The 17,576-nt window shown below is 38.9% G+C and overlaps 1 pseudogene; it reads left to right on the top strand.

Annotated features, from left to right (window-relative positions):
* The first annotated feature begins 15,876 nt into the window (after nt 1–15,876).
* On the top strand, nt 15,877–15,952 carry LOC136382645 (U4 spliceosomal RNA; annotated as a pseudogene).
* The last annotated feature ends 1,624 nt before the right edge of the window (nt 15,953–17,576 follow it).

Genomic DNA, 17,576 nt, shown 5'->3' with positions numbered 1-17,576 from the left:
TGGCATTGCCAATACTAAGTTTTACAGTTCTCTGGCACCTTATTACAACTGTATCTTCAAAATCTATGAGAATCCAACCACTTACCACCTCTCCTGCTATACCCTGGTCATCCAAGTCACAATCATCTCTGATGGAAATTTATGCAATGGAGTCTTATTGCATGGTCTCTTGGTTTCTGCCCAGTGCCCCTCTGCAGTCTTTGTTAAAATAGAAGCCAGAGTAGTTTGGGATACAGCATGAAACAGATCAAATTATTCCTCTGTGTAAGAACTGCTAATGGCTTTCCATCTTTCTTAGAATAAAAACTAACATCATTACATTGGCTTAAAAGACTCTGCACCATCCAGCTTCTCGTTCTGTCTCCCTCAACCTTTGCCTCCTTCCCTGTTCCTCCTCAGGCACTCGGGCTGAGCCACACTGGGCTCCTGGCCATCATTTGAACATATCCTCTTCATTAGCATATCTACATCTTTCACCTAGAGTGCTTGTCCCAACCCCCAGATCACCAATGGCTTCCTCCCTAATAGTCTCTTCTCATGGGTGCTTGCTCTGACCACAAAGTCTGAAATAGCTTACCTGAATTGTTTTTCTCCTTCTTAGCTTGCTTTATTTTTTTCCCCAAAGCATTTTTATGTGATATTCTTATTTGTCTGCTTACACTTTGTCTTCTGTTCACTAGCTGCATGCTACAGTTATAGCAGGCCTGCTGTGGCGCACCCCCTGGGGGTGCATGGCACGTCTGTGTGAATGTGCCCCAGACGACCCATGCAGCTACATTCAGGAAACCTGAATTAAGAAAGAAGGCTTGGTTGAATTCACTGCTGCAATTTCCAGGACCTTGAACAGTGTCTGATAAACAAGCTCTTAATGTTTGTTAGATGCGTTGTCAAACATGTACCACTTCTAATTCTGCCTAGATTAATATTCAGAAAAACCATCCTTTGAGGTACTTTTCAATACATTTAAAATATTATCTTCTTCATCTTGACATTTTTATGTATTTGAGAAAAGATATTTTTTCCTCATTTAAAAAATTTTCTGACATTATTTTCCATTTTCCTCTTGGCTTTCTTTTTACTTTCAAGATGAAATCTTTCATGAATTACTTGACTAGCAGCCCCACTTTTTCTTTGTCACTGAACTCCATTATTTTTAAACACAGTTTGTACCTGGCATCATGCAAATACATATTTATTTTACATCTTTCTCTCTGTGGGACTGTAAGATCCATGATTGCAAGGATTTTGTATTGTTCAACTCCTGGTTCATAGGAGGTGCTCAATAAATATTAGTTAGAAGGAAGATAGACAGCAAGGAAGAGAAGAGGCAAAGAGGAAGGAAGGAAGGAAGGAAGGAAGGAAGGAAGGGAGGGAAGGAGGGAGGAAGGAAGGGAGGGAGGAAGGAAGGAAGGAAGGAAGGAAGGAAGGAAGGAAGGAAGGAAGGAAGGAAGGAAGGAAGGAAGGAAAGAAGGGAAGGAGGGAGGGAGGGAGGAAGGAAGGGAGGGAGGGAGGGAGGGAGGGAGGGAGGAAGGAAGGGAGGGAGGGAGGAAGGAAGGGAGGGAGGAAGGAAGGGAGGGAGGAAGGAAGGAAGGAAGGGAGGGAGGGAGGAAGGAAGGGAGGGAGGAAGGAAGGGAGGGAGGAAGGAAGGGAGGGAGGAAGGGAGGAAAGAAGAAAGGAAGGAAGGAAAGAAGGAAGGAAAGGAAAAATGATGGACAGATGAAGTTTCTGACTTGGGACTGAGGAGCAGGAGGATTGACTCTAAGTCAGTGTACCTGGTTCACACAGACAGCCAGAATAGAGTATGTTCTCAGTTATAGGGTCAACTATCTTCATCAATCAAATGACAAATATTATTTCTCAATATTTATTTCTGAGAAAAAATCAAAATAAAATACCCATTAGAATTATAAGCATTTGTAAATGAATGGATTAAGCAGATGTGGTATATATGAAGAATGCAATATTCTTCAGCCATGAGAAAGATGGAAATCCTGTCATCTGTGACAACATGGATAGACCTTAAGGGCATTATGCTAAGTGACATAAACCATATAGATAAAAGTCAAATTACACAGAGAGTAGAAAAGTGGTTGCCAGGGACTAGGCAATGAGGGGGGGGGATAAGAAGAGGTTGGTCAAAGGGTATAAATTTTCATCTATAAGATTAATAAGATCTGAAGATTTAATGTAAAGCATGGTGACCATAGTTGATGAAAATGTATAGTATAATGCAGGGGTAGTCAACCTTTTTATACCTACCGCCCACTTTTGTATCTCTGTTATTAGTAAAATTATCTAACTGCCCACCAGTTCCACAGTAATGGTGATTTATAAAGTAGGGAAGTAACTTACTTTATAAAATTTATAAAGCAGAGCTATAGCAAGTTAAAGCCTATAATAATAATTGCTTACCAAGTACTTTATGTCAGATTTTTGCTAAGTTTGGCAGAATAAATCTTTATAAAACAACTTACTATAGTTAAATCTATCTTTTTATTTATACTTTGGTTGCTCCACTACCACCCACCATAAAAGCTGGAACACCCACTAGTGGGTGGTAAGGACCAGATTGACTACCACTGGTATAATGACTAAGAAAGTAGAACTTAAATATTCTCCCCAGAAAAAGAAAAGGTAAAAATGTGAGGTGATGGACATGTTAACTAACTAGGTTTTAATTATCACAATGTATATCAAGTCACCACAATATATACACTTCAAGTACCTTCTAATTTAATTTGTCAATTATACCTCAATAAAGCTGAAACTTTGAAACAATTTGAAAAAAGAAATGACTTGAAAAAATAAGTAGCTTAGGGTCATGAAGGTAAGTGGTTAAGAGAATGCATTTTTATAGTTATTATGATCTTTCAATAAATATCTGAACTGCCAGTTCAAAAAAATCATTAACATTTGATGATTTTGAAAATAGAATTAATAAGAGTAGTCAGAATTAAGTTTAAAACATAATTTAAATAAATATATACTTATACAATCTAACTTTTGAATAATATAGTAAAAAAAGCTAATACCATTAAATAATTGGAAACCATATCATGTAAAAATTAGATCCCTGAAATCAAATAAAACTAGATATTAGCAATGTTAGATGTCACATTGATTTTGTTTTTTCCTTATGCATTATGCTTATATTGATTATCTTGACAAACTTTTTTTTTGTTTTGATAATTTGCTCCCTTTTTTTTTCTTCTATGCTGAAGAGAAGTATCCCTTGAATTTCCACAGAAGAGGGACAGCAATGGATACTACCCAAAAGCCTGAAAACTGCATTTCCAGTGGATCTTGATCTGCTTCAGAAAAAAAAAATTGTGATCATGAAGTGAAGAACAAATTGATATATAGAAAATAAGGATTGTTCCAGAAATGTTGAAAAGCAATAGCTATACTTTCTAAAATTCTTTTTAAGGTCCTTATATTGCTTGAATTATGCATTGTGCACCTTTTCATAAAACATCATCAATGTCTTTTCTCCAAATCAGTGTGTAACTGCTCTGCCTTTGGAATTATTTGTCTGTCTAGAGCCATATAATTGCATAGTGTAGGCACCTCATCTTTCAGTTGCTAGAGGAAAGAAGCTCAATTTTAGAATTATACCTTTCTTATCTATGGATAAGGAAAAAAAGTCTTATATGTCCTGTCACTTTCCTCAGAACAACTGCCATCTCTTTAAAACACATTGTTTGAAAGCAGTAAATGATGCAGAACAACAAACTGTCAGAGGAAAAACCAGGGATATTTTAAAAACCTGCATAATATTTGTAGAAATTCTCAGCATTAAAGCAGACATCATAATCTGGAGAAAGGTTGCACTGAATTCAAATGACTGATTTTTTACATAAACAGAGGGGTATTTTTGCCTTAAAGGAAAAACTTGAATTTCCTAAGTACTTGGCTTCAAACAGATTGTTACAATAATAAAAATGTTTGTTAACTGATAATATTGTAAACCTTAGTGTTAATTCCTCTAGTCAATCCAAAGATAGAGAAAAATAAAAATCATTGGGACATTGGGAGTGGTGGTAGGAAATAAAATAAGAAATATTTTTTCTTGAAAGTGCCAAAAACTGTAGGAAAAGAATGAGGTGTCATTAATAATTGCTTTTTGAAACTAAGAGGACTCTTCAACCAAGGAACACCTGAAGAAGCCACACCGAGACTGGTAGGAAAAGTGGAAATGCGGAAACGTGGAGAGGGCTGCCCAGCTCCTCGGAGCGAATGGCAGGAGGGAGAGACTCGCATGGCGGGAAGTGAGTTTAGCAGAGGGGAAAGGGTCCTGAGCCCCAGGAACTAAGCCCCAGCCTGCAGCCCCAGAGCCCAGAAGAGGCATAAGGACAGTATTTAGCTGGAAACAAGTCAGGATACTGTTTGTGAGAGAGTCTGATTTCTCAGACCCAGGATACTTCTTAAAGGGTCCGCGCAGAACATCTCTCTCAAAAACAATCACCTGGGGCTCCTGGGGATGGGGGGGGGAGGGAGGAGAGGACCAGAGTAACTGGAAGAGAGTGTAATCTAGGAGGCATAGGGAGAAACATTTTGGGAGATAGCCACCCTAACCCCTGGGACGAGTCACTCCCCAAAGCTGAAGTGAATATTTCCCCCAGAAACAGCAATACCAGCAAAGGGAAGCAGGAGAGCAGCCAAACAAGCTTCTCCGCGGCATTCAGAGCAGAGTCGCATAGAAGGAGGGAGCTTTCGGGTCTACAGTAGTGAATCTTAGGGTCTGAGCTGCAACGCCGCCACCCATGCGGCTGAAGGAGCACCGGAGAGCGGGCGGCAGCGGGAGACAAAAGCGCGGTTCTGCTTGCAGAGGTGGAAGCCAGCTGGCCACCACTGGACTCAGGTGTGAGCTCAATCTTGCCTGGCTGGGGAGAAGGGGGCGTGCAATAGCGGTCAAGCTCAGCTGCCGGTAGCCTGTAATCCAACCTCTGGGAGAAGGGCGGGAGCCCTGGAAAGGGTGGAGACCAGCCCCAGAGCAAGGGCAGAGGAGCACAGCCTTGCCCCGCCCGTACAACCCAGGCTTGTGGTCTGACTTGGTAGCTGGCTCCTCCCGCGGGGGTGAAGCCAAAAGCCCAGAAGAGGCGAAGTTCCGCTACGGAGCTGAGCTTGGGCACGCAGCCTTGCCTGGCGGTAGAGCCAAGGCTAGCAGCTGTTCCTTCAGTGAGATCCTCCTGCAAGGGCAGGGCGAAAACTCTGAAACAGGCGGAGACCCGCAGCTGAGCAAAGGTGCTCGCCAGTGCCCTCAGGACCAAGCATAACGTCACACATGGGGGTGGGGCAAAGGCCAAGGCCACCAACCCTTGTGCACCCGAGCACGTGATCACAACCACTCCCGTGAAGAGAAAATGCGGAGGCAGAGAAATACAACACAAATAAACCAAGAGAAATCCCCAGAAAAGGACCTAAGTGAATCAGATATAACCAAATTACCAGATGCAGAGTTTAAAATAATGATTGTTAGGATGCTCAAAGATATTAGAACAACCATAGATGGCCATTACAAAAACCTAAATAAAGAGATAACAAATATAAAAAAGGACATTGAAATAATAAAAAAGAATCAGTCAGAAATGACAAATACAATATCTGAAATAAAGAATACAATGGAAGGAATTAAAAGCAGGATGGATGAAGCAGAGAATCGAATCAGTGAGTTAGAGGACACAATAAATAAAGGCACGGAAGCAGAGCAGAAGAAAGAAAAGAGACTCAAAAAGTCTGAGGAAACTCTAAGAGAGCTCTGTGACAACATGAAGAGAAATAACATCTGCATCATAGGGGTTCTTGAAGAAGAAGAGAAAGAACAAGGGATAGAGACTTTGTTCAAACATATTATAGTGGAAAACTTCCCCCAATTAAGGCAGGAAAACATTTCACATGTTCAGGAAGCACAGAGAACTCCATTAAGGAGAAACCCAAAGAAATCAACACCAAGACACATCATAATTAAAATATCAAAGGTAAATGATAAAGAGAAAATATTAAAAGCTGCTAGAGAAAAAAAGACTATCACCTACAAAGGAGCCCCCATAAGGATGACTTCTGACTTCTCAACAGAAACACTTGAGGCCAGAAGGGAATGGCAAGAAATATTCAAAGTAATGCAGAACAAGAACCTACAACCAAGACTACTTTATCCAGCAAGGCTATCATTTAAAACTGAAGGAGAAATAAAAAGTTTTACAGACAAAAAAAAAACTCAAGGATTTCACTGCAACCAAACCAAGGCTGCAAGAAATGCTAAGGGACCTGTTCTAAACAGATCAAAGGAAAAAAATTATATAGCAAAAGAGAAATACAGTTTTAAAGAAAAAAAAATGGCAATAAACAATTACATATCAGTAATAACCTTAAATGTTAATGGATTAAATGATCCAATCAAGAGACATAGGGTAGCTGCATGGATAAGAAAACAGGACACATACATATGCTGTCTACAAGAGACACACCTTAAATCATAAGATGCACACAGACTGAAGATAAAAGGATGGAAAAAAATATTTCACACAAATGAAAATGAAAAAAAAGCTGGGGTAGCAATACTTATATCAGACAAAATGGACTTTAAAACAAAGACTATAGTTAGAGATAAAGAAGGTCACTACATAATGATAAAGGGAGCAATCCAAAAGGAAGATATAACCATTATAAATATCTATGCACCTAATATAGGAGCACCTAAATATATAAAGCAGACTTTGATGAACTTAAAGGGCGAGATCAACAGCAATACTATAATAGTAGGGGATTTCAATACCCCATTAACATCATTAGATAGAGCCTCAAGAATAAAAATTAACAAAGAAACAGCAGACTTAAAGGACATATTAGATCAACTCGATTTAATAGATATCTTCAGAACCTTTCACCCTAAAACAGCAGAATATACATTCTTTTCAAGTGCTCATGATACATTCTCTAGAATAGACCACATGTTAGGGCACAAAAGCGGGCTCAACAAATTTAAGAAGATTGAAATCATATCGAGCACTTTCTCTGATCACAATGGTGTTAAACTAGAAATCAACCACAATAGAAAAACTGAAAAACATTCAAACACTTGGAAACTAAATAGCACGTTATTAAACAATGAATGGGTTAACATTGAGATCAAAGAAGAAATTTTAAAATTCCTAGAAACAAACGATAATGAGCATACATCAACTCAAAATTTATGGGACACAGCAAAAGCAGTCCTGAGAGGGAAGTTTATAGCATTACAGGCATACCTCAAGAAGCTAGAAAAAGCTCAAATAAACAACTTAACCCTGCATCTAAAAGAACTAGAAAAAGAACAGCAAGTAAAGCCCAGAGCTAGTAGAAGGAAGGAAATAATAAAGATCAGAGCAGAAATAAATGACATAGAGGCTAAAAAAACAATACAGAGGATCAATGAAACCAGGAGCTGGTTCTTTGAAAAGGTAAAGAAGATCGATGAACCTTTAACGAGACTCACCAAGAAAAATAGAGAGAGGACTCAAATAAATAAAATTAAAAACGAGAGTGGAGAAATAAAAACTGACACAACAGAAATACAAAATATTGTAAGAAAATACTATGAAGAACTGTACGCCAAAAAACTAGACAGCCTAGATGAAATGGACAAATTCCTTGAATCATATAATCTTCCAAAAATCAATCTGGAAGAATTAGAAAACCTAAACAGACCAATTACAACAAATGAGATTGAAACAGTTATCAAAAAACTCCCAAAAATGAAAAGTCCTGGGCCTGATGGCTTCACAAGTGAATTCTATCAAATATTCAAAGAAGAACTAACTCCTATCCTTCTCAAGCTATTTCAAAAAATTCAAGTGGAAGGAAGACTTCCAAGCTCCTTTTATGAGGAGAGCATAATTCTGATTCCAAAACCAGGCAAAGACAACACAAAAAAAGAAAATTATAGGCCAATATCCCTGATGAACTTAGATGCAAAAATCCTCAACAAAATATTAGCAAACTGAATCCAGCAATATATGGAAAAAATCATACACCATGATCAAGTAGGATTTATTCTTGGGAGGCAAGGCTGGTACAATATTCGCAAATCAATCAGTGTGATTCATCACATAAACAAAAGAAAGGAGAAAAACCACATGATAATTTCCATAGATGCAGAAAAAGCATTTGATAAAGTCCAGCACCCATTCATGATCAAAACTCTCAGCAAAGTGGGAATACAGGGAACATACCTCAACATGATAAAAGCCATCTATGACAAACCCACAGCCAACATCATACTCAATGGGCAAAAATTAAAAGCAATACCCTTAAGATCAGGAACAAGGCAGGGGTACCCCCTTTCACCACTCTTATTCAACATAGTTCTGGAAGTCCTAGCCACAGCAATCAGACAAGAAAAAGAAATAAAAGGCATCCAAATTGGAAAAGAAGAAGTAAAACTATCATTATTTGCAGATGACATGATATTGTATATAGAAAACCCTAAAGTCTCAGTCAAAAAACTACTAGACCTGATAAATGAATTTGGCAAGGTGGCAGGAAATGAAATCAATACTCAGAAATTAGAGGCATTTTTATACACTAATAATGAACTGTCAGAAAGAGAAATCAAGGAATCAATCCCCTTTACCATTGCAACCAAAAAAATAAAGTACCTAGGAATAAATCTAACCAAGGAGATTAAAGACTTGTACTCAGAAAATTATAAAACATTGATAAAAGAAATCAGGGAAGATATGAATAAGTGGAGGCATATACTCTGCTCATGGTTAGGAAGAATAAACATCATTAAAATGTCTATATTACCCAAAGCAATTTATAAATTCAATGCAATACCGATTAAAATACCAATGACTTACTTCAAAGACATAGAACACATATTCATATTCCAAAAATTTATATGGAACCAAAAAAGAACACGAATAGCCTCAGCAATCTTGAAAAGGAAGAAAAAAGTGGGAGGTATTACACTTCCAGATATCAAGTTATATTATAAGGCCATTGTACTCAAAACAGCATGGTACTGGCATAAGAACAGGCACATAGATCAATGGAACAGAACAGAGAACCCAGAAATAAACCCACAGCTCTATGGACAACTGATATTTGACAAAGGAGGTAAGACAATACAATGGAGTAAAGACAGCCTCTTCAACAAATGGTGTTGGGAAAACTGGACAGCTACCTGCAAAAAAAATGAAACTAGACCACCAACTTACACCACTCACAAAAATAAACTCAAAATGGATAAAAGACTTGAATGTAAGCCATGAAATCATAAGCATCTTAGAAGAAAACATAGGCAGTAAGCTCTCTGACATCTCTTGCAGCAATATATTTGCTGATTTGTCTCCACAGGCAAGTGAAATAAAAGACAGGATAAACATATGGGACTTTATCAAACTAAAAAGCTTCTGCACAGCTAAAGACAATAAGAACAAAATAAAAAGAGAAACTACACAATGGGAGAAGATATTTGACAATACGTCTGATAAGGGGTTAATAACCAAAATTTATAAAGAACTTGTAAATCTCAACACCAGGAAGACAAACAATCCAATCCAAAAATGGGAAAAAGAAATGAATAGACACTACTGCAAAGAGGACACACAGATGGCCAACAGGCATATGAAAAAATGTTCAACATCACTAATGATTAGAGAAATGCAAATTAAAACCACAATGAGATATCACCTCACACCAGTCAGAATGGCGCTCATCAATAAAGCAACACAGAATAAGTGCTGGCGAGGATGTGGAGCAAAGGGAACCCTCCTGCACTGCTGGTGGGAATGCAGACTGCTGCAGCCACTGTGGAAAACAATATGGAGATTCCTCAAGAAATTAAAAATCGAACTGCCCTTTGACCCAGCTATACCACTGTTAGGAATATACCCCAAGAACACCATAGCACTGTTTGAAAAGAAGAAATGCACCCCCATGTTTATGGCAGCATTGTTCACAATAGCAAAGATTTGGAAACAGCCCAAGTGTCCATCAGAGGATGAGTGGATTAAAAAGCTTTGGTATATATATACTATGGAATACTACTCAGCCATAAGAAATGATGACATAGGATCTTTTACAACAACATGGATGGGCCTTGATAACATTATACTGAGTGAAAGAAGTAAATCAGAAAAAACTAAGAACTATATGAATCCATACATAGGTGGGACATAAAGATGAGACTCAGAGACATGAACATCAGTGTTGGGGTTACAGGGTGGGGGGAGGAGAGGGAGGGGGTTGGGGGAGGGGAGGGGCACAAAGATCATGGCTTTTCAGCATTTGCCATATTCCCCCCTTAATCTATAGACAGACAGCAAATATTTACGTATGGTGTTTCCACTATAAAGACTGCTGTCTTAGGGACAAATGCTGATAAACTATTTCAGCAGTTCCTCCTTCTTCCAAGACATATAAAGCTCCATGTTTCATAGGACATACTCAAGCTCACTCCATACTCCCTGGAGCTTTAGCACAAGGGAATGCCCCCCCCTTTTTTTGTTTGTTTTTTGTAGTATTTTTTCTTTTATTTATTTATTTTTTGTATTTTTCTGAGGATGGAGATGGGGAGGCAGTCAGACAGACTCCTGCATGCGCCTGACTGGGATCCACCTGGCATGCCTACCAGGGGGGAATGCTCTGCCCATCTGGGGTGTTGCTCTGTTACAACCAGAGCCATTCTAGCAACTGGGGCAGAGGCCATGGGGCCATCCTTAGTGCCCGGGGTGGCTTTGCTCCGGTGGAGCCTTGGCTGTGGGTGGGAGGAGAGAGACAAAGAGGAAGGAGGGGGGGAGGGGTGGAGAGGTAGATGGGCGCTTCTCCTGTATGCTCTGGCCAGGAATCAAACCCGGGAATCCTGCACACCAGGCCAATGACTCCGTCGGGTCTACCATATCATGCTTTTTACTTTAAAAAAAAATTTACATTTCTTTTGAATGCTGATGAACAGGAGACACCAAACCTTTTTCGCCTGCAAACTACTACCTTCTTTATTAGATCTAGCTAATAACACTGTTTTGTCTTTTTCCAAATAGCTCCAGATATATGGAAAAGATTTATATAGGCGGATGGGGATCCTCAAACCCCTCAGCGAGATCTTCTGAGAATGGCTTTTAAGATACCTAGAGGCAGAAAAAGCCCAATAGAGATCAGGGGAACTACCAGCTTTTAGGATACACCCTTAAAGGCTCCAACACCCCAAAGGGGTTTCATAGGATGCCATCTGGGTCCTGCTTCAAGTGGAAAGGAAGGTCCTTGAGCTAAAGCCTGCCAGGCTTACACGCCTCTGCTGTGAGGAAACAGGGACACTGGAAGGTGGGCTTCCCCCTCGCTCCTCTAAGGGAGGGTTCAGTCTCTTCCAGCCCTGCTCCAGCCACGTATGACCTAACCTTGCCCAGAAAGCTGGGGTTTGCCACTGAAGGCTGAAGGTGCCCAGGGCCGTTGGCCCCATCTACGACACTGTGGACGAGCCTAGGGTATTCTTCCAAGAAGCAGGTAAACTGATCTCATTTGCACAAGGGCCACTTAACTATGTTTTGCCTGAATAGTCAGGTTTTTTATTCTTCCCTCAAAGATCTCTCTTGTGGGTGTTGATAGTCCTATTTTCTGCTGCTTTGCTTAATATATAGTGTTTCCTTTATCCCTCCTACCTCAATGCCCCACTCATATTTCAGGCTGGGACCTACTCCTAATTTAGAGCTCTCTTTCCTCCTTTTGCCAACTTGTATTATGAATTTACCTTTGCCACCCAGCTTAGTGTATCCCAAGGTTCTCTTTACCATGCCACAGTCACAGAGCTCCAGGGAAAAGCACCCTGGTCTCAACTCTCCAGGCAGAGGAGAACAGAAGCTCCATATCCACGCATGCTGCAAATGGCTTTTTCCAGTCTACCTGAATCATTACTAGCTAGAAGCAGTGGTCATTGGGACTTGGACATGAGCTGCAAAGTATGGAATGATGACAACAATTCCAGTGCCATGCGGACTTTTCCTGTGGGGAACTTTCCTGGACTCCTGCTCCCTGTGAGAGCTCCTAACAGACTGAACTGTGGTTGGGTTGCATTTTTCAGGGACTTGGCATGGTGATGGGGCCAACTTGGACTTGGTAACATGTTAAGGACACTACTCTTTTATGGATTCTTGCTGTATTGGCCAAGAGTTTGCTTAAAGGCTTTTAATCACTGTAAAAAAAAAAATAGAGGACTGGATGAAGAAGATGGGGCACATATACACCATGGTATACTATTCAGCTAGGAGAAATGATGACATCGGATCACTTATAGAGGAATGGTGGAGTCTTGGTAGCATTGTGCGGGGTGAAATAAGCGAATCAGAAAAAAAAAACAGGAACTGCAGGATTCAATACATTGGTGGGACATAAAAGCGAGACTAAGAGGCATGGACAGGAGTGTGGTGGTTACGGGGGGTGGGGAGAGGGAAGGAGGGAGAGAGGGAGGGGGAGGGGTACAGAGAGAACTGGATGGAGGGTGGCGGAGGAAAATCTCTCTTTGGGTGATGGGTATGCAACAGAACTAAATGACAAGATAACCTGGAAAAAAATTGCTTTTTAATTTAAATAACAAACAAAAATGTCCAGAAGGAAGCAAACTCAAATGATAAGGTGGCTTCTTCTCATGAACATACTCTCAACCTTATTTTTAAAAATTATTTTATTTATTCATTGAATTTTAGAGAGAAAGAAAGGGAGAGATAGAGAGAAACATTAAGTTGTTGTTCCACATATTAACCCTTTGAGTTGTACAAACGTTCACATATGTCCTTGTGCCTCCTGACCATCTAGAGTCCGATCATATACTATATTTTTTGCTCCATAAGACACACTTTTTTCCCCCAAAAGTGGAGGGTAAAATGCCTGTGTCTTATGGAGCGAATGTTCTCTTTTTTTTAGCTGCTGGGGGTTCCCGGACAACTAGAAGAGTATTTGAACATTAAAGTCTCTTTTGTTAATAACAGTGCTAATGGTTGTTAATACTGTTATTGAGTTTACATTGTTGAAATATTATTGTGGTATATTTTATTAAATATTTTAACATACCCTTTGTTCTTATTTTCCTCCTTAAAACCCTAGGTGCATCTTATAGTCAGGTGTGTCTTATGGAGCAAAAAATACAGTTTGTGTAAGGCAACATTTAAAAAAGGCAAATGTATGTTCTTCTTGTTTCCATAAATTGGTTATCAAACAAACATAATTTTAAGTTAAAAAAACTGTAACTGTAACTAATTTCATTTTTTGAAAAAACAAAAACAACTCACTCCTCGGGGTCAGCAACCATGAAAGATCTCACTACTCAAAGAGTTGCATTCATTGGTTGATTCTTTTATGTGACCTGACCAGGGATCAAACCCACAACCTTGATATGCCAGGGTAATGCTCTAAACAACTTAGCTAGCTGGCCAGGTGTCTATCTTTAATATAAACATTTAATTAACTCCTTTATCTTCCACTAAAAAAAAAGAAAAAGAAGGCTAAAAGAAAACAAATACTAAATCATACAGGTGTGAAATACTAAATAAAACAATATAGAAAATGGCTTGCACTTAAAAAAACAATTAAAAAACTGAAATGAGATGAGACATTTACCTATTTCCTTCTTTAATTAACCAACCTGAGCAAGATAATCTGCAAAGTATTTAAGAAGATTGACAATAATTCTCTTCATCTGTGTGATTCTTTTTACATAGGCAGGAATTAGAAAAAACACATTCAAACAATAAGGAATCTGTCATTTATCATGATAGACTTTCTAACCTTATAATGTTGGTTTTACCTGAAAATCTCTTTATACATACTGTGGGTACTGGATGGGACAAAACAAAGAAGAAATATCTACAAAGCTAATTTTGGTGAGTAATTTAAATAATTAAGTTCTGCATGCCATTTCCATTTTTGTTCTGCTGATGCAATGATGTAGATTGGTAGTTAAGTCCAAAACTTTACTGATTAGTTGAGGATAAAACCAATCAGTGATTTGTGCCTAGTTCTTATTTTAGATACAATTGTAAATACTACATAAAAATAAACTCCTTTCCTCTCCACTCTCACTCTCTTATATGTACACGCAAACCCACATATTTATTTATGGTTTAGTATAAGGTTTGCAAACTCATTGAAGGTCAATGTAAAAACATTCAAAGCTATAAAAAATATTTATAAGATGATTAGAGTTTATTTGAGCCCAGAAGCAAGATCTCAATGGATTCAAAAAATATTTTGGAGAATGGCAGTTTTGCAGGGCTTTTTCTTTTTCTCTTTGTTTTAATGCATTTGGAATCAAAGGAAGGAATTTAAGGAGGATTACCTGAAATTTGTTGGTGGTAGATTATGGAGGTGGGAGAAAGGAAGAGGGAGAAATCTCTGGGATTGGATAAAAAGTAAAATGAAGAGATAACATCCTTCTTTTACATTGGTTGGTACAGAATAGTTAATACTTAACATTTACAGTAAATAGAGATGGTAGACAGGCAACAAGCTCATTGCTCTCTTGAGGGTCGTTATACCCCAACGGGATCTGAAAAACAGAATTACTCTGGCATTTCAAAGGTGTGTTAACCTAGATGCATAAGAGTAATGCACAGAGCTTGCTTAAAGCAAAGATAAACTTTGAATTGTAGAAGTTACAAGCCTGAGGAGTGACTCCCCACCATGACCTGCCCCGTTAAGAATTTATGATCAAATCGTCCTATGAGGTTACTTTCAGTTACTGAGCTTGTCCAATTTACTTCATAGTCTCTTTTTCATTCATGGCCATAAAGAACAAGGTAAATAATATAAAGGAGAGGAGAAACCTCTGTGTAAGACAATAGGAAGTATCAAGGACTGTAGTAGACTTGACTAAGCAGATTGCTTGAGGAGGTATCTGCTAATTCTCTCAGTCAATTATTTTTTTTATTTATTTTTTTGTATTTTTCTGAAGCTGGAAACGGGGAGAGACAGTCAGACAGACTCCCGCATGCGCCTGACCGGGATCCACCCGGCACACCCACCAGGGGGCGATGCTCTGCCCCTCTGGGGCATCGCTCTGCCACGACCAGAGCCACTCTAGCACCTGGGGCAGAGGCCAAGGAGCCATCCCCAGCACCCGGGCCATCTTTGCTCCAATGGAGCCTTGGCTGTGAGAGGGGAAGAGAGAGACAGAGAGGAAGGAGGGGGGGGTGGAGAAACAAATGGGCGCTTCTCCTATGTGCCCTGGCCGGGAATCGAACCCGGGTCCCCTGCACACCAGGCCGACACTCTACCGCTGAGCCAACCGGCCAGGGCCTCTCAGTCAATTATTGACACATGAGAATGTAATTCCATATTGCTGGATCCTCTTATATGCAAGAGAAGCCTTGAATCTATATGTTTGATAAAATCTCCCAATGTTTAAATTTAATTGATTCAACTAAACATACAACCAAACAAATAAACAGAACGCCTTCCTCATCAAAAACTTATGTCTGTGGGTTGTATTTAATAAACTCCCTACCAGGATGTTGTCTGTAGCTTGGAAGAAAAAGTCAGGAGGATTAGATTGCAATCTCTCCTTTTTATTCCCTGGTTGGGAGGGCTTGAACAAGTCTTATAAGATTAGAGATTTGCCCCAGGAATGCAAACTGATTAGACATTTCAGAGTATAAGAAAATTTAGGTACTATCTCATCCTATCTACTTATTTGAGAGATGGGGGTGAAGTCTAGATAGGTTCACTGGTTTATCTAAGTTCCTAGGGAACAGCTATGTCAGAGCTGACATTTGGAGCATGACTTCAGACTCCCAGGCCACAGAGCCACTCAATGACTTCAACAATGAGAATGAGCAGGTCAATGGAAGATGAAGTCACAACAATACTTTCTAATTTTACAAAATTTACTTTTTAAACAATTGCTGAAGCTTTGCACAGTGGCAATATTGTAGCCAATGAGGTTTATCCAAGGTGTAATTGTTGCTAATTGAAAACTGCTGAAGGATAGGGTCTTTTCTGCACCCATCCAGCATACAGCATACTTCCTATCATAATCTTATCCTCAAATATGTATTAAATGTGTGAATGCATAAAGAAAGGAAGAAATTATTGGATTCAGAATAAAAGGTCATCATTAAAAACCTAGTGGCCAAAATAACAGAGGGCTGCTATAATTCAAGTGTAAATACAAAAAGACCTATTGTATACTAGGAAAAAAACATTAAAACAAAACAAAAAGCTACTTTCTGCTGAATTTCTGACTTAGAACTATATAGGAATATAGTCTTTCTGAGATCTGATTTTGGATTGCCCTTAATGCGGGGAATTCAATTTATTGATTCTATTGAAGTGCCCTGCAGAGAAAGTATAAGTCCTGGTGAATGTCAGTAATACAAAGAAACTTGATTTTGAAGATAGTTTTCATGATAGTCCACAGAAAATAGAGTGAAATAAAGCATGGCCTTGTTGGTGGCTTATTAAAAACCTTTTCTTTTTCAGGAAGATGTTTATATTTTATGGAGCTCTGGCCTAGAATTTAATGCCCATTGTTTTTCTATCCCCATGGATATCTGCCACTGCCAAGCTTAAAAAGCTCTTCTACTTCCTTCTTCATCAGCTGGTCTAATGATAAATTTTTCTCTTTTATGAAAAATTGAAATGTAAGATGAATGAGACTACTCAGAAGGTTAAGGATTTATTTGAAATATTTTTATAAGGTATAAAGTAGAATATATAAACCATACACATGATAGTAAGTGAATCTGATAAATTATACCATCATTATTCTGATTTTGATGTAACAGGATGAAGTTTCTCCCTATAAAATATTTCCTGTTGCATAAAATTTTAATTACCACTTTCCTGCCTTGTCCTCAAACACTCAGAAAATGGGGGGTTAGTAGAACATGGAAGCAAAGGTTGTAATTTCATTTGTGATTACTCTACTTGGTTCTAAATTTTTAGGTAGCTGGATAAAAAGGTCAAGTGTCACCTACAGCCACAGTCATTGCCAACACTGTACGACATCCACGTGTATTATGGCTACATCCAGTCTGAATGCCTGTGGAACTTCTACCAACTGTGGTAAAAATCACAGAAACAGGGATTTTGAGTAGTGCCCTGTCAAATCCACTCAGATGAGAAATGAGTTATGTCAGGTCATTTGGGTTCTTTCCTTTGTATATATGTTTGTTTTCAAGTCTCCTTTTATTTTCTAGGCAATTCTAAGCAGATATTTTACTTGGTGACTATCTATGACACAAACTGGCTACTCTTAGAAGCTACAAAACACTTTTTATAAAAGCAACAACTGAAATTTATTGTTTACTTACATGTGCTAGGCACTTGATATTAATATTCATGTACTATCTCATTTAAGTCTTTTTTATAGTTTTATTTAGACAATTAATTTTAACAGGGTGACATTGGCCAACTAGAGCACATAGATTTAGACAAAACATCTCCAGGTTATTTTGACATTCAATTATGTTGTATACCCATCACCCAAAGTCAAATCATCCTCCGTCACCCCTCATTTGGTTTTCTCTATGCCCATCCCTTCCCACTACCCCCTGCCTCTCCTCCTTTCACCTCCCCCTGGTAACCACTGCACTCTTATCTATGTC

The sequence above is a fragment of the Saccopteryx leptura genome, chromosome 10 (assembly GCF_036850995.1).
Source record: "Saccopteryx leptura isolate mSacLep1 chromosome 10, mSacLep1_pri_phased_curated, whole genome shotgun sequence".
In the NCBI taxonomy this organism is placed as follows: Eukaryota; Metazoa; Chordata; class Mammalia; order Chiroptera; family Emballonuridae; genus Saccopteryx; species Saccopteryx leptura.
This window is presented reverse-complemented; position numbering and strand designations above follow the sequence as displayed.